The sequence below is a fragment of the Oryctolagus cuniculus genome, chromosome 13 (assembly GCF_964237555.1).
Source record: "Oryctolagus cuniculus chromosome 13, mOryCun1.1, whole genome shotgun sequence".
Lineage (NCBI taxonomy): Eukaryota > Metazoa > Chordata > Mammalia > Lagomorpha > Leporidae > Oryctolagus > Oryctolagus cuniculus.
Window position 1 is genome coordinate 45,814,972 of NC_091444.1, and position 18,408 is coordinate 45,833,379.

Here is an 18,408-nt window from a genome sequence, read left to right on the forward strand (position 1 = left end):
CAGGCCAGCTCTCTGCTGTGGCCAGGGAGTGCAGTGGAGGAAATTTAAATCTAAGTCATAGCAGTTTTTTTCTTTACCTGATTATATATGACCTTATACTCCCGATTTCTTTATACACTGCAATGAATATTTTTACCTACCTGAAATTTTCTGCCGATAATTGATAAAATTTATTTAATATGCTCATTATGTCATAGCCTTCATATATTTAAATTATCCTGGGGATTCAAAGTAAGTATTTTTTACTGACTGGGTGAAAAGCCAGTGCTTCTGAAGTGAAAAAAAAAAAAAGTCTTATTTGACGTAACTACTTCACATTTCTGGAAACATCATTTATTGATTAATAAAAAGTGTCAAAGTCATGTTAAACAGACACCACAGAAATAAAAAGAATCATCAGAAATTACTACAAGGACTTGTATGCCAGCAAACAGGGAAACCTATCAGAAATGGATAGATTCCTGGACACATGCAACCTACCTAAATTGAACCAGGAAGACATCGAAAACCTAAACAGACCCATAACTGAGACAGAAATTGACAGTAATAAAGGCCCTCCCAACAAAGAAAAGCCCAGGACCAGATGGATTCACTGCTGAATTCTACCAGACATTTAAAGAAGAACTAACTCCAATTCTTCTCAAACTATTCAGAACAATCGAAGAAGAGGGAATCCTCCCAAATTCTTTCTATGAAGCCAGCATCACCTTAATTCCTAAGCCAGAAAAAGATGCAGCACTGAAAGAGAATTACAGACCAATATCCCTGATGAACATAGATGCAAAAATCCTCAATAAAATTCTCGCCAATAGAATGCAACAACACATCAGAAAGATCATCCACCCAGACCAAGTGGGATTTATCCCTGGTATGCAGGGATGGTTTAATGTGCGCAAGACAATCAATGTGATACACCACATTAACAGACTGCAGAAGAAAAACCATATGATTATCTCAATAGATGCCGAGAAAGCATTTGATAAAATACAACACCCGTTCATGATGAAAACTCTAAGCAAACTGGGTTTGGAAGGAACATTCCTCAATACAATCAAAGCAATCTATGAAAAACCCACAGCCAACATCCTATTGAATGGGGAAAAGTTGGAAGCATTTCCACTGAGATCTGGGACCAGACAGGGATGTCCACTCTCACCACTGCTATTCAATATAGTTCTGGAGGTTCTAGCCAGAGCTATTAGGCAAGAAAAAGAAATTAAAGGGATACAAATTGGGAAGGAAGAACTCAAACTATCCCTCTTTGCAGACGATATGATTCTTTATTTAGGGGACCCAAAGAACTCTACTAAGAGACTATTGGAACTCATAGAAGAGTTTGGCAAAGTAGCAGGGTATAAAATCAATGCACAAAAATCAACAGCCTTTGTATACACAAGCAATGCCACGGCTGAGGAAGAACTTGTAAGATCAATCCCATTCACAATAGCTACAAAAACAATCAAATACCTTGGAATAAACTTAACCAAGGACGTTAAAGATCTCTACGATGAAAATTACAAAACCTTAAAGAAAGAAATAGAAGAGGATACCAAGAAATGGAAAAATCTTCCATGCTCATGGATTGGAAGAATCAATATCATCAAAATGTCCATTCTCCCAAAAATAATTTATAAATTCAATGCAATACCAATCAAGATACCGAAGACCTTCTTCTCAGATCTGGAAAAATTGGTACTGAAATTTATATGGAGGCACAAGAGACCTCGAATAGCTAAAGCAATCTTGTACAACAAAAATAAAGCCGGAAGCATCACAATACCAGATTTCAGGTATTGTGATTTCAGGTATCTGTTGCAAACTATGCAACAGATAAAGGGTTAATAACCAGAATCTACAAAGAGATCAAGAAACTCCACAAAAACAAAACCAACAACCCAATTAAGAGATGGGCCAAGGACCTCAATAGACATTTTTCAAAAGAGGAAATCCAAATGGCCAACAGGCACATGAAAAAATGTTCAAGGTCATTAGCAATCAGGGAAATGCAAATCAAAACCACAATGAGGTTTCACCTCACCCCGGTTAGAATGGCTCACATACAGAAATCTACCAACAACCGATGCTGGAGAGGATGTGGGGAAAAAGGGACACTAACCCACTGTTGGTGGGAATGCAATCTGGTCAAGCCACTATGGAAGTCAGTCTGGAGATTCCTCAGAAACCTGAAGATAACCCTACCGTTTGACCCAGCCATTCCACTCCTTGGAATTTACCCAAAGGAATTTAAATTGGCAAACAAAAAAGCGGTCTGCAGCCTAATGTTTATTGCAGCTCAATTCACAATACCTAAGACCTGGAACCAACCTAAATGCCCATCAACAGTAGACTGGATAAAGAAATTATGGGATATGTACTCTTTAGAATACTATACCACAGTAAGAAACAACGAAATCCAGTCATTTGCAACAAAATGGAGGAATCTGGAACACATCATGCTGAGTGAAATAAGCCAGTCCCAAAGGGACAAATACCATATGTTCTCCCTGATTGGTGACAACTGACTGAACACCAAAAAGGAAACCTGTTGAAGTGGAATGGACACTATGGGAAACGGTGACTTGATCAGCATAGCCCTGACTGTTAATGAACAACTTAATACATTATCCCTCTTAGTATTTTTTTTGTCTGTTCTACTTAATATGACTGGTTTAATTCTGTAATTAATACACAGTTATTCTTAAGTGTTGAAATTTAACTGAAATGTGATCCCTGTTAAACACAAGAGTAGGAATAAGAGAGGGAAGAGATGTATAATTTGGGACATGCTCAAGCTGACTTGCCCCAAATGGTAGAGTTAGAAACATACCAGGGTACTCCAATTTAATCCCATCAAGGTGGCATGTACCAATGCCATCTCACTAGTCCAAGTGATCAATTTCAGTTCACAATTGATCATAATGAAAGGACTAAGAGTCAAAGGGAGCACATAAGCAAGTCTAATACCTGCTAACAGTAACCGATAGAATAAATAAAGGGGAGAGTGATCCAACATGGGAAGTGAGATACTCAGCAGACTCATAGAATGGCAGATGTCCTAAACAGCACTCTGGCCTCAGAATAAGCCCTAAAGGCATTCGGATCTGGCTGAAAAGCCCATGAGAGTATTTCAGGCATGGAAAGCCAAGGCACTCTGGCAAAAAGATCTCTGTGAGTGAGATCCCAGTGGAAAGAACAGGTCTTCAAAGAAGGAGGTACCTTTCTCTGAAGGGAGGAGAGAACCTCCACTTTGACTATGACCTTGTCTAAACAAGATAAGAATCGGAGAACTCAGAGGGCTTCCATAGCCTTGGAAACTCATGACTGGAGCATAGGGAGATTACTGATGCCATAGACAGGAGTGTCAATTGGTAAAGTCAACAACAGGAGTCACTGTGCACTTACTCCTCATGTAGGATCTCTGTCCTTAATGTGCTGTGCATTGAAATTTAATGCTATAACGAGTACTCAAACAGTATATTTCACTTTGTGTTTCTATGGGGGTGCAAACTGTTGAAATCTTTACTTAATGCATACTAAACTGATCCTCTGTAAAAAAAAAAAAAAAAAAAAAAAAAAGAAAAGAAACTATCAACTCCCAACTTGACTCTCACTGGGATTAAACATGACAATAGGTCTGATCTGATTTCATCATCATTAAAAAAAAAATCATCTATTATTTTTCACTTTATGTTTCTGTGTGGGAGCAAACTGTTGAAATCCTTACTTAATGTATACTAAGCTGATCTTCTGTATATTAAGATAATCGAAAATGAATCTTGATGTGAATGGAAGGGGAGAGGGAGTGGGAAAGGGGAGGGTTGTGGGTGGGAGGGACGGTATGGGGGGAAGCCATTGTAATCCATTATTCGTACTTTGGAAACTTATATTCATTAAATAAATAAATAAATAAAAAAAAACAAACAAACAAAAACTAGGAAACAGGGAGGGAAGCGTCACTATGCTCCTAAATCTATATATGAAATAACTTGCATAACAAATAAAATTTTTTAAAAAATAAAAAAAAAATATTTGGATAATTAATATATAGCCTAATTATATTTCCTCTTCCAACTTACATATTTATGTCAATAACATGCCCATCTATAAATGTATCTATAATTACATATATACAATATTATAAAAGTAATAATTTTGACTTTTTAATATGAAAGGTAACTGATTCTTACTTATTAAAAAATTTTTATTCTTCAAGAGTAATAATATTCCTGCCCTTGATTTATAAACAAATAGTACAGCATTTTTAACTTTTAACCACATGCTCACATGTGGTAGAGACATATATTGTTTGCAAAATACCCATTTTCTCTCCCATGTCTCCCTTTCTGTTTGATGACCCATGTACATAAGATCTGGACAGTGTGCTGTGAGAAAATAGCAAATGTTGAAGCATCAAAAATCCAGTGTGCAGCCTTCATTGTTACAGAATTGTTTTACTGTGAATTCAAAAATAAATTCAAAAATAAATCTCCTGTGTCTTTATTGGTGTTGTTAAGAAGCCTTCCATTCTGCGTGGTATATCTACATCAGCCTCATCCTCCTGAACGTGTGGAGGATCATTTCTCAGCCGACTTGTTTTGGATATCTGTAGTTGACTAACCCCTCCCACCCCAAGTAGTGTTGAGATCTGTGGGTGATTTTTTAAGTGTAATGAAATCTAGCCCATCATAACTAATACACAATATAATTTCTTTTTTTAAACGATTTTATTTATTTGAAAGGCAGTGTTTCATACAGTGAGAGGGAGAGACAAAGAGAAAGGTCTTCCAACTAGTGGTTCACTCTCCAGATGGCTGTGACAGATGGAGCTGGGCGGATCTGAAGTCAGAAGCCAGGTGCTTCTTCCTGGTTCCTGACATAGGTGTCAGGGGCCCAAGCGCTTGGGTAATCTACCACTGCTTTCTTTAGTAGAGAGCTGGATCAGAAGTGGAGCAGCTGGGACTAGAATCGGCGCCCATGTGGGATGCTGGTGTCGCAGGCAGAGGATTAACCTACTGTGCCACAGTGCCGGCCCCAATATAATTTCTCATATTACATAGAGGGACAGCATGATAGTTAGAACTGTTGTGGAGCTTCACTGTATAAATGTAGAGTTGTTTTAGACATTGGGTTATCTGGTATTGTAACCTTAGAGTCATGCATATTTGTTGTTCTCAAGGCTATCTTAAGGATTGTGATTGATTCGTTAATGAACAAAAAGAAATGACTATCCAAACTATCAGTCATTTATAGTTTTATTCTACCTAAGGGATAAGAGAGAAGTAAATTTCCTTCAGTTTCTAGTGATGTACACATGATGAGAAAGAGTGTCCAGCATCCTTGGTTCTACCCTTGTGAGGAAAGCACTCAAGTGAATTAAGTTGACAATAAACAAAATTCTGAACCAAGAGGTAGGGGTGGTCCTTCTGGCATAAACCATCATCTTCTAATCACTGCCATGTATAACCCTCACTTTCCTTTATTTGAATTGATTTGAGGCAGGCTTCAGAAGAGATGCTTTAATGCTTAGTCAGCCAACCATATTGTTGTTTATGAAGTCTTAGAATCAAATTATTTACTTCATGTAAAATCAACTAATTCTTTTTGGCTCAATGCCATGTTTTAAACTAAGGGGCTTTATGATTAAGTTTATTGTATCTTTAATCAGCTGTTTTAAATTTTAAAAATCAAAGACATGGTTGGATCTGATTATAGTAATATTGTAGTCAAGAAAATCATTTGTTACACATGTAGGTAATATCTTATATTGCTTTATTTTTGATAAAACCAAGAAAATTGGCATTTTATTATTATAAAGGTGCACATTTTAAAGTGTAATTTTAATCATATAAGCAAAAGCTGTTATAAATAATTTCATTATACTTAATATAATATAGGTATAATGATAGAATTGTGTTCATAATATTAAGAAAAAATAATTATGTGAAAAGGCATTTTAGTAAGGTTTAAATTGCCCTTGAAATACCCCTAGATTCAAAGAAGGCAACAATAAATCTGAATGCTAGCAATCACTTAAGTGCCTGTGGTTTATAATTAGAATTTGTTTTGATTACCACTAGCATTTCCACACTTATTATCTGGGTCAGTAAAAACAATGTGTAGAAGGTGTGTAACACATGGTGTTGTGATTCTTACTGAATTATATTTTACTTATTTTCTATTCAAAATACAAACATTTCTATTCAAGAAATGTTTATTAGTAACACTTCCATTTTACCTTCATGATACATATATATATTTCCATTATGCAATTTAATGATATATTTAGTCCTGAAACATTAGTATGAATACACTCTAATGTAGAAGAAATATAAGCTATAGGTGTGCTTAAAATAAGCATATTTGGAACTCATTTATATCTAATAGAACAAACAAATGCACATAATAGAAAAATATATAAGGATATTTATACATAAACATTAAGCAAGGAAAGGTAAAAAGAGGGTGGGGGAAGAAGGGGAATATCATTATGTTCTTAGACTTGTATCTACCAGTCTATGAAATCTGTTAAATTAATTTAAAAAGATTTTAAAAAATTAAGTAATGTCTCAAAACCAATATTCTTGTCCATTATGCTTGATGGAGCATACACACATACAGAGTTTCTACTATAAATATGAGTTCCTTTAAAACCTTACATTTGGGGGCTGGAATTGTGGGGCAGCAGGTTAAGCTGTCACCTGCAACATTGACATCCCAAAGGGGCACTGATTTGTGTCTTGGCTTCTCTACTTCCAATCCAACTCCATGCTAATGTGCCTGGGAAAGCAGGAGAAGATGGCCCAAGTATGTGGGCCCCTGCCACCAATGTGGGAGACTGAGTTAGGGTTCCAGGCTCCTGGCTTTGACCTTGCCCAGCCCTGGCTGTTGCAGGCATTTCAGGGAGTAAACCAGCAATTGGAAGATATTTCTTTCTCTCTCTCTCTCTCTCTCCCTCCCTCCCTCTCCCTCTCCCTCTCCCTCTCCCTCTCCCTCTCTCTCCCCCTCCTCTGTCTTCTCTCTCTCTTTCCTCTCTCTCTTTCTCTCTCTCTCTCCCTCCCTCCCTCCCTCTCTCCCTTCCTCTTTCTCTCCCTCTCTCTTTCTAACTCTGCCTTTTAAATAAATAAATAAAACATTTTTTACAAAAATCTTACATTTTGAATAATATGAAAATAAAAGGGCTTATAGGAAAATAGGATTGGGCAACCAACTATAAGCATAGTTAACACAGTAACACAACACTAAACATTATTAACCATTGAATATACTAGCATAATTTAAAACATCTTAAATTGCTAATAAATAGAGTAACTTCAGTAAATGCATGGTTTTATCTAAAAAGTTAGGTAATCAGAGTCAAGGAATCTTGATGAAAGGATGACCTGATTGGAATTATGAAGGCAAAGGAAAATTGCCCAAAGTTGAGAGAACCATGCAGTGAATAAGCACCTCCAAAAGAGAGTATGTGAAGCAACACAGCGAAGATCACTGGGTGAAGTGCATTCTGAATCATCCTGGATTACTGCATGACTTGTGAACTAAGCAGGTGGTTTTATTGTACTTGATTTTCGCCTCTGTGCCTTGTTAGCCTGAAGCATTATAGGAGTGGGAAAAAAAATCGTGTATGGATCAGCATACCTTCTGACCTAATTCCTCCATTGAGCAGTTGTGTACAAGCTTCATTGTTTTACCAAGATATGTATTGGATATGTGCCAATCAGGGCAGCAGAAGAAAACTTGTCTATAATGACAAATGAATGGGTGCCAAGGTTATACCATTATCTCATTAAAGGAAGTAATAGGATGTTTAGCGTAGAATGGAATAAAGATTTGAGCCAAGTAAATCACACAAATTGTCTAGGACGTTGCTTTCAAGGAGTTGGAAGATGGACAGATTTGGGTGTTGACTAAAAGGTCAGGAAGGAATTCTGGAAGGGAAACTAAGTGTGATTTGAAGTTCTTTTCACTGGCTTCAATGTTGGTCTTTTGGTCTTCATTCTCATGATAATTTTGGGGAAATCTCTACTTTAATTAATTCTACTCTTCTAAAAATAACATCAAACATAAAGAGAATTCATTTAAGGATATGAGAAATCTCATGAAGCCCACACTTCAATTTAGCTTCAAGAAAATCAGAGATTGAAAATTTGGAAGGAACTTAAATTGTGGTCTCTATGTGAATCTTGTGCATTTCAGCACTTGTTTCTGTGCATCTATTTAATTTCCCTCTTTCTGGCACCAGTTTTTTTCTGCTTCATCATAAGTATGCACAAAACAAGATGCCACAGAATTCAACCGCTGTACCTATTGTTGCAGAATACTTTGATTCTTACTTCTAAATGTTTTGGTTGTGCCAAATGGCCCAATACTATTTACCTATAGTCTAATGGCAGGAGCATGTTTTACAGACTTGCCTATAGGAACACATCACCACTTTGTGACTCTAACAGTGAGGGAGAACTGTCAGAGAAGGCAGTTTGGTATATATATTATATTAGCCATCTCTTTTATTTTTATATTCTGATACTTCCAAGAGATCATAAACAATTTGTTTTTTAGTAAACATTTCCAGTGCAAACCAGCCAATCTAAATCCACATCCCCAGCCACCTCTCCTATGGAGCTCCCATACTCCAGGATATGCCTGCACTGATCTTCCCAGGGCCAGATACCAGAGACTAGGAACAGCCACTCTGCCACACTTGCCAGTAAACCCTGTCTTCTGCCTGCTGACCAGCCATAATGCTTTCCTGTGTAGCTCCTTATGGTGTAGCACTCACCATCCTCTTGGTATATGTGAATATACAGTCGTCTCCTGGTGTGTTGGTCTCACTATACCTGAATCATAATGAAAGTACATTAAACCACAAGCCAAAGACAAATATTTAGTCACTGGTTAAGATTCCTGCATCCTGTGTTAGAGTCCTTTATGTTCAATACTTAGCTAGGGCTTTCAGATCCAGCTTCCTTCAAATTCAGACCCTGGGAGGCAAAAGGAAGAATGCAAATAGCAGGGTACCTGCCAACACTTTGGATACCTGGCTTGATTTTCAGGTTCCCAGCTCCAGCTCTGGCCCAGTCCTAGCCACTGTGGGCATTTGGCGAGTGAACCAGTGGATGTGAATTCTGTTTGTCTCTGTCTCCGCTTCTCAACTGTGTTAATAAATTAGTTAAAAAACACACAAATATACTGTATTCCACACAAGTATGCGTATTTTTAGAACATATCATTTGTTTCACAAATATTAATATAGTTTTTCTTATAAGCACATTGAAATATATTACACAGATAAGTTGGTTATTCTAATAATCCAAGAGTCTAGGTTAAAAAAGTAGTGAACTGAACTAGAGTAGTGTGGTGGGATTAGAGGGGGAGAAGATAGTTCAGGAATTACTCAGTTTTGAGATTTGAGTTTCTTGGATTTCCTTTTGGTGGAAGAATGCAAGTAAATTTTGGCTGATTGTGGCCGGCGCTGCGGCTCACTAGGCTAATCCTCCGCCTTCCGGCGCCGGCACACCGGGTTCTAGTCCCGGTCGGGGTGCTGGATTCTGTCCTGGTTGCCCGTCTTCCAGGCCAGCTCTCTGCTGTGGCCAGGGAGTGCAGTGGAGGATGGCCCAAGTGCTTGGGCCCTGCACCCCATGGGAGACCAGGATGAGTACCTGGCTCCTGCCATCGGATCAGCGTGGTGTGCCGGCCGCGGCGGCCATTGGAGGGTGAACCAACGGCAAAAGGAAGACCTTTCTCTCTGTCTCTCTCTCTCACTGTCCACTCTGCCTGTCAAAAAAAAAAAAAAAAAAAATTTGGCTGATTGGTTGTAAGTTTAGTTGATGTGCAACAGCATCACAGAAACATTTTAGTAGACAGCTAATATGTCCTCTTTGCCTCTTTATACACCTTATTATTAATAGTAGTAGTAGTATTTTTTTTGCTAAATGAAAGGAAGTCATCTATTATGCTTAAAACTAATTAGCTAAAATTTAGCTACATCGCCAAACCATAAGGAAATCCAGGAAATGTGTTTATTCAAACCAAGTTAAATTACTAAGTAAGAGGAAGGGAATGGATATATGTAAAGGAAACTAATAGCTTCTTACAAGTACCTAGAAGGTAAATTCTGAATTTGAGGTCATGCAAAACTATAAACTTTAATATATACAGATTTTTTTTTTTTTTTGACAGGCAGAGTGGACAGTGAGAGAGACAGACAGACAGAAAGGTCTTCCTTTACCGTTAGTTCACCCTCCAGTGGCCGCTGCGGCCAGCACACTGTGGCCGACGCACCGCGCTGATCCAAAGCCAGGAGCCAGGTGCTTCTCCTGGTCTCCCATGGGGTGCAGGGCCCAAGCACTTGGGCCCTCCTCCACTGCACTCCCAGGCCACAGCAGAGAGCTGGCCTGGAAGAGGGGCAACCGAGACAGAATCCGGTGCCCTGACCAGGACTAGAACCTGGTGTGCCGGCGCTGCAAGGTGGAGGATTAGCCTGTTGAGCCACGACGCTGGCCCACAGATGTTCTCTTAGTATCTGCAGGGGCTTGGTTTCAGAAATCTCTGTGGGTACCAAAATATGTGATGCTCAAGTCCCTCTTGTAAAACAGCACAGTGTTTGCATATAACCCATGCTCATCCTTCATAGACTGGAAGTCATCTCTGTATTATTTGTCATACCTAATATAGTATAATTGCTATGTAAATGGTTACTATACTGTATATAGGAAATAATGACAAGAAAAAGTGTATGTACATATTTAGTACAGATACAATTTTTTTCTGGATATTTTCCAGCCAAGCTTGGCTGAAAGCATGGGTGTAGAACCAGCTGATAAGGAGAGTCAACTGTACTGCTGATTAAAAACACAGATAAAGATGCAAATTTCCACTTAACCCAGTGCTCTTTTCCCTGCTTCTCTACATGCACTCCATTGAGGTTGCTTATTACTTGGTTCTCCACAGTCTTTGAGTATCTTTCCCTGTCTACAACTGATGAGCTTAAACCCTTCTTACAACCCTGTCACTTCCATTCAAACTCCTTTCCCTTTTTCATTTAGATAAAATAATTTATGAACTTATTTAAATAGCCTCACCAATAATGATTTCTGGTAAATTTTTAACAAGTTCGTTTTTTTTTCTAATCCAGTAGATGAAGTAGTAAATTGCTTTATTTACATCAAGGGACTAATAATGAGTTTAAATCTTTTTTTAAAAAAATTATATTTGGATCCAGTGTTTCAGCGCAGTGGGTTAAGCTGCCACTGTGATGCTGACATCCCATATCAGAACGCTGGTTTGAGTCCCAGCTGCTCCACTTCTGATCCAGCTCTCTGCTAATGCACCTAGAAAATCAAAAGAATGTACTTGGATCATTGCCAATCATGTAGTAGACCCAGATGAATTTCTAGGCCCAGCCCCAGTCATTGCAGCCATTTGGATAGGGAGCTGGTAAATGGAAGATCTTTCCTTCTCCATCTCTCCATCTCTCTGTGTCATTCTGTATTTCAAATAAATCTTTAAAAAGAAGTTTCCTTTAAACAACTCATGCTTATTATTGGCCATTTATTTTTCTTTTGAGAATTGCCCATTTGTTTTCTTGCAAAGAATTTCTATTGAGTTGTTTGATTTCTTGTGTTGACTTGGAAATGCTTTTTCTTCATCAATCCTCTTTTATAAGGTATATGGGAAGCATATGACTACTTTAAACAGTTCATGGAAAATGGAATTAAGATGTTTATCTTCCTGTGAAAATTTTTTAAAATTCATGCATAGTGTTTTTTTTATTTTTAAGTTAACATGGTTCTTTATTTAAGCTGTCTGTATGAAGGAAAATAATATGTATCCTTATCATGTACATGTAAAAATACTAAGATGTACAATACACAAAAACAATTTCTTGTAGATATTTCATATCCTTGTGGGTCATATACTTCAGAGAATAATTAGTTTTATTATGACCAACAGTAATGGTAATAATTTTTGGGGTTCATAGTTGCCCCTTCTTAAAATCCTTAACCAGATAATTAGATTTTGCTGTAGTCTTCCATTTGGGACCTGTCAGATTAACTGAAGTATGAAGTACATCTCCATGATCACTTCTTGGAGTGTGGGATGGCCTCCTGCTTGCCACAGAAATGGCCCCCAGCCCTTTGGACTTCATAGGCTGCTTTGGAAAATGTCAGCCCCTAGCACCAAAGAGTTGAATCTTAAGATCATCATTAATGAAGGAGAAAGATGAGGTTTGCATACATGTCCCTTTTCAGTGAGAAATGTTGGGATTTGGGAACATGAATATTTAGAAAATGATGTGCTTTTTTGGTTATGTTTCCCCTGATGGCTTGAGTGATAAATGTATCATGAGCAGAGTAAACACACCCAGTTCTTATTCTTTACTGCCTGCTTAGTAAATTTTCAATATGCATTTATTTTCCCAAGGAAAGTTCATTTCTTATCATCATTCATGTCTCACTTTTCTCTATTATATTATGGTGCCAGGCTATCATAAAATTTCCATTCTTAAATGAGCAGACATCAATATCTATTTGTTTCATATAGCCACTGGCATGGAAAATTGGAGATTTTCTAATTTCCTGCACCAAGAGCTCAAATGGTAGCATTTCATCTCCCAAAGCCACATTCTGACCAATGTGTGTAATTTCAGAGCCTTGTATTTTTTTTGGTGACAAGAAAAGTACATGCTTCTCTTTGACATGTACATTCCTTAGAATAGGTCAGAAAAATTTGCAGTAAGTATATTTTATATAAATTGGAGCTGCATTTGCTAACATGACATACAGTTCTCATCACTAAATAATAAGTGCTACTGCAATATAATCATGAAAGGACATTCGAAGTTTTAACATCTGAGAAAAGACCAATTCTCACAGAACTGAAAGTAAAAAAAATAATACTAATAAGGCTAATGTCTGTTTACCTTGGAGAATAAATTTTGGTGAAAAGCAAGATCATCAAATCTGTCTACATTAGAGGTAATAAATATCAAGAAGGCAAAAGTGTTTTCAAGCATGGAGAAAAATGCTCTCTGGTGTAAACTGTATCCTAAGACCCTTACAAGACTTTGTGCATATAAATCTTTTTTTTTTAAGATTTTTTTAATTTATTTAAAACACTGAGTGACACAGAGACAGAAGGAGAGGCAGAGAGAGAGAGAGGGAGAGAGAGAGGTCTTCTATCCGCTGGTTCACTCCTCAGTTGGCTGCAATGGCTGGAGCTGAGCTGATCTGAAGCCAGGAGCCAGGAGTTTCTTCCGGGTCTCCCACATGGGTGCAGGGGCCTAAGGACTTGGGCCACCTTCTACTGCTTTCCCAGGCCATAGCAGAGAGCTGGATCAGAAATGGAGCAGCTGGAACTCGAACCAGCACCTTTATGGAATGCCGGCACTGCAGGTGGAGGCTTTACCTGCTACGCCACAGCGCCAGCCCCAATATGCCTTCATTTCTTGGTGCAGCAGTGTTTATTTGCCCCTAATTGAAGTCTGGGCATCCACATGTGAGACTGGGCTTCCTCTAGAGTATCCAACAGGAATTGCTTTTTTTTTTTAAAAAAAAAAAAAAAAAAAAAAAGTGTATCTCAGCAGTTGTCATTCCTTCCCTCAAATACTTTCTACTGAGTTCCAGCCCAATCTTAGCCCACCTATTGTATTCATTGATCTAGTGACTTTACAAAAGCTTTCAACATGCATATCACCACCCACCTACAATTGCTTGTTCTGAATTATAATCTAGTCTTAGTCTAATTAGTTTTTTATTTATCATATAGAAAGTATAAAAAAAAGTACCTAGAATAAGTGTGTCTCATTTTGCCCTCACTGTTAGGGAAAAACTATATCTAAAACATAAATGGTGACAACTGGGCACAAATGAACATGGTGGGCTCATGACTTCCAAAGATGGTCAAATTACTTTTTAAAGTTGATATAATAGTAAGACAGTAGCTGCAACAACATGACACCTTTGGCTGAGATACAATTGCATGCAAAAACAAAAACTGGAGTGTGTTTGTATATACGTGTGTTCTCCTGTGGGTGAAAGGTGGTGAAGACCCTTAGCTGGTCTGGGATGTCAGAGATGCCCCTGCTTTCTTTAAGAGCTAGGACTGGTCGGCGCTGCGTCTCACTTGGCTAATCCTCCACCTGTGGTGCCAGCACCACAGGTTATAGTCCCGGTTGGGGCACTGGATTCTGTCCCGGTTGCTCCTCTTCCAGTCCAACTCTTTGCTGTGGCACGGGAGGGCAGTGGAGGATGGCCCAAGTGTTTGGGCCCTGCACCCACGGGGGAGACCAGGAAGAAGCACCTGGCTCCTGGCTTTGGATCCGGCTAGCCATAGCGGCCATTTAGTGGGTGAACCAATGGAAGGAAGACCTTTCTCTCTGTCTCTCTCACTGTCTAACTCTGCCTGTCAAAAAAAAAAAATAGTTCTTAAAAAAAAAAAAAAAAGAGCTGGGACTGATGGTGATGTCCAAGTATCCTTTTCAGTAATAAATCTGAGAGTGAAGAAGCAGTATGAAAGTAACTTATTCTCATCTACTTTAGGAGTAGGAAGACAGGGAAAATGGGCTGCCTCCCATTGTCCATGAAGTCCCTGACATCCTATTTTTCTGTGGGGTGTCTATTATAATAGTCTGAGCTGTAAATTATTCATCAAAGTATCTGGTATGTTTCTCAGGTGACACTTGAGACTTAAAAGGAGGTACAAGCTTTATATCATATACATCATGCCAGTTTACTCCAGAAAAGGATCTGTGTCTCCTAAATTCTTTTGCATGATCTAGTCCCCCACCAAGGCATTTATTTGGATCCTTTATCAAAAGCCATGAAAGTACTAATTTTCCATCCAAAGAGAGTATTTGAGGAAATTTAATGTCTTTCATTAGTATCAGTTCAAAAAGTTTTTCATGGCCCTGGTTGTAGAAAGGTAACCTCCCACACATTTCATACATGACAATCCCCCCTGTTTACTACTTGGTCATACACCTTATCTTCTGAAAACTTCAACACCTGTCGTGCCAGATTCTCTGGAATACCACAGGATGTCTTCACAGTGGTTGCATCTGTGATCCCTTCCTTGCAAAGTACAAAATCTAATTTTCATGTGCCCGTCTTTATCCACTATCAAATTCTTCAATGTGAGATCATGGTACACAGTCATGCCAGAAAGTATGTAGTCCAGGGACCGGTGCTGTGGCTCAGTGGCCTAAAGCCCCAGCCTGCAGTGCTGGCATCCCATATGTGCACCAGTTCAAGTCCTGGTTGTTCCTCTTCTGATCCATCTCTCTGTTCTGGCAGTAGAAGATGGCCCAAGTCCTTGAGCCCCTGCACCCACGTGGGAGACCCGGAAGAAGCTCCTGGCTACTGGCTTTGGATCAGCTCAGCTCTGGTCATTGCAGTTATTTGGGGAATGAACCAGCAGATGGAAGATCTCAATCTCTCTCTCTCTCTCTCTCTCTCTCTACCTGTGTGTGTAACTCTGTCTTTCAAATAAATAAAAATAAATCTTAAAAAAAAGAAACAGATGGATCTTAAAAAAAAAAAAAAAGAATGTACATAGTCCTGGCTGGGACGATTTCTGCATCACAGAAACCTGTGTGGTTCTCAAAGAATAGCTGCTCTCTGGACAAGTGTGAAAGTAGCTCTCCCCATTAGCATGTTCTATCAAAAACACAAGGGGTCTTTTGTCTGTAAGAAATATTTCAAGACTGTTACAAAAGGATGTCTAGTATTCTGTAATATTCTGGTTTCAGTTAAAGTTTATGCCACTTCATCCTTGGCAGTAATGACTTCCTTCCTCAAAACCTTCATAGCATATTTGCAACTAGCCTTCTCTTGAACCCAAATGACTTTCCCCAAAGTGCCTTTACCTAGTAGTTTCAAACAGTCAAAATTATTGTCTGTCTTTTATAATGAGTTGTAGAAGCACCCATCTCTTCCACTCCTATGTTATTAGTAATTTGTGAGGTCAGGCAACAGTTTGTTCTCTTCTTCTTGCCTCTGCAGTCTGTCTGCTACAAACTGGATAGCTTCTGTCCATTCTTCCCTTTCTTCTGACGTATCTGCTTGAAATGTTCTATGACAGTGGTCCTCAGGAGACGTGGATAAGAAATGTATAAATGTATAAAGTTTCTCTTTATATGCTCGGAGTGAACCATCTGTCTTCAAAAGTATCTTGCCTTCCATATGTGTGTGTGTGTGTGTGTGTGAGGCCCCAGCGTGGGGAGTTGGGACTTTGTGATAGTCATTTTAGGGTTTAGATTCTCTGTTGATGCTGCCCTTCCCACGCTGTACTGATGACTCATCCTGCAGAGGCCTTGTCAGCTGCCCCACAGCTGCTCAGGTGGATGTGGAGGCGGAGGATAGACTGGGGGGGCAGGGGAGAAGAAGGGTGATCAGAAATCTCCCTTCCCTCCTCCCCACTTCCTCTTCTCCCCTACCCCAGAGCCTCTGGCCACCTCCAGCCCAGTTGAAGCCTGCTGGAGGAAGGGAGAGGGAGAGGGAGGTGGCCAGATGGTTCTGCAGAGCTGCAACTTTAGTGGTTTTATAAAACATTTTCCATAAACTTTTCAATGACTTCTCTTGCCTTTCTTGTGTTTCATCATGTTTTCATGCTGTTTCTGGTAGTTTTTATGGAAACATTTTTAATCCAATTCATTGAAGTTACTTAAAGCTTTTCTTTGTTTTCATTGTCTTTAGGACAATGAAAGATTAAGATTAAGGAAATATTCTCCATGTTCTTTGCTGCCTATCTTGCATTTCAGTGTCTACACTAGTTTGCTAGAGATGCAAACACAATATACCACAGACAGAGCAGCTTACACAGCAGAAACATATTTTCTCACAGTTCTGGAGGCTGAGAAATCTAAGATCAAGGTTTTACTAAATCTGGGTTTTTCTGAGCCCTCTATCCATGACTTGTAGGAGTCTGACTTCCTGTCCTGTCTTCACCTGGTCTTTCTTCTGTGTATGGGCATGCCTGGAATCTCTCCTTCATCTTATAAGGACACCTGTCACATTGGGTCAGGGTCACATCCCTAGTGTCTCAGTTTAACTTAATCGGTTCTTTGAAAGCCCTATCTCCAAATTTCCACATGGATTAGAGCCCACCCATATGGTGCGTTTAATCTGGGTTTTCCCTCCACTGTCCTCATTTCCAAATGTGGTTCCCTTTCTGGTATTGGAGCCTGGGACTTCAACATAGGAATTTGTTAAGGGAGATACAATTCAGTCTATAACATTGCTACAGTGCTTATATTTAGATGTCTGAGTAATATTCTTCACCATGCATATTTTTTTTCTGATTTTAATTGTTCTTGTTTTGGTTGTGCTTTCTCCCCAGTTTCTCTACCAAAATTGTACTATAATTGTTTTTGTTTTCTTTTTATCTTTCTGGTAACTTTTTTGCCCCTTACAAACTGCTAGAAGATTTTTGATTTCTTAGTTGCATAATCTACATTAAAAACTACATTGTGGAGCACACTGAGGGAACACCTGGATTCATTTTAGTTGTTTATTTCCTAATTGTTAATTAGAATTCTCTTAATTGTCCCATTCTGGTGGAAACTAACATGTGGAATTAGCTGATTATCCTGATCATCAAGGACACATGAGAATGCATTTGGTTGGGCAATACTTTTATTTTCTTAACTGTTCTAAGCAGAAGCATAGTCCACAGTATTAAAAGTTTCTTTTAATTTATTCTAAGCTTAAATGAGTTAGTTGAAGTATTAGAAAACAAAAAAGAAAACATTAAAAAAATTTCTCTCACTAGTTGATTTTTACTTCTTAGTGTATTTCTAAATCTATTTTTTAAAGATTTATTGTTTATTTATTTGAAAGGCCGAATTAGAGGGAGAGACAGAGAGAGAGAGAGAGATCTATGTCTGTGTCTGTGAGAGAGAGATATTCATCCAATGATTCACTCCCCAAATGGCCACAATGGCCAGGGCTGGCCAGGCCAAACCCAGGAGCCTGGAGCTTCTTCTGGGTCTCCCACATGGGTGCAGCGGCCCAAGCACCTGGGCCATCTTCTGCTTTCCCAGGTGCATTAGCAGAGAACTGGATTGGGAGCGAAACACTGGGTCTCGAATGTGTGCCCATATGGGATGCCAGTGTCATAGGCAGCGGCTTAACCTGCTATGCCACAACGCTGGCCCCTCTAAATCATCTTTAATGTAAGTTAATATATGCCTGGCTATACTTTTAAGAGTTGAATTATCTCACTACATATTAAAAACTATAAACACATTGAAAGGAAGTTAGGTGGAAAATAGCTTTCTTTGGGCAGTAGATGTGACTTTCCATAAACTAGGAAATGTCTGAAAGAAACCATGAGAGCATATCCTCTGCAAGGTCAGCCAAAGGCCGCGCCTCACGGTTTAGATAATCTGGAAAGCTCTGAATCTCCAGGTTC

At 38.9% G+C, this 18,408-nt stretch overlaps 1 pseudogene; it reads right to left on the bottom strand.

Annotated features, from left to right (window-relative positions):
- Nucleotides 1-16,178, bottom strand: part of LOC100342566 (RAC-gamma serine/threonine-protein kinase-like) — a 106,087-nt pseudogene extending 89,909 nt beyond the window's left edge.
- Nucleotides 16,179-18,408: the final 2,230 nt, after the last annotated feature.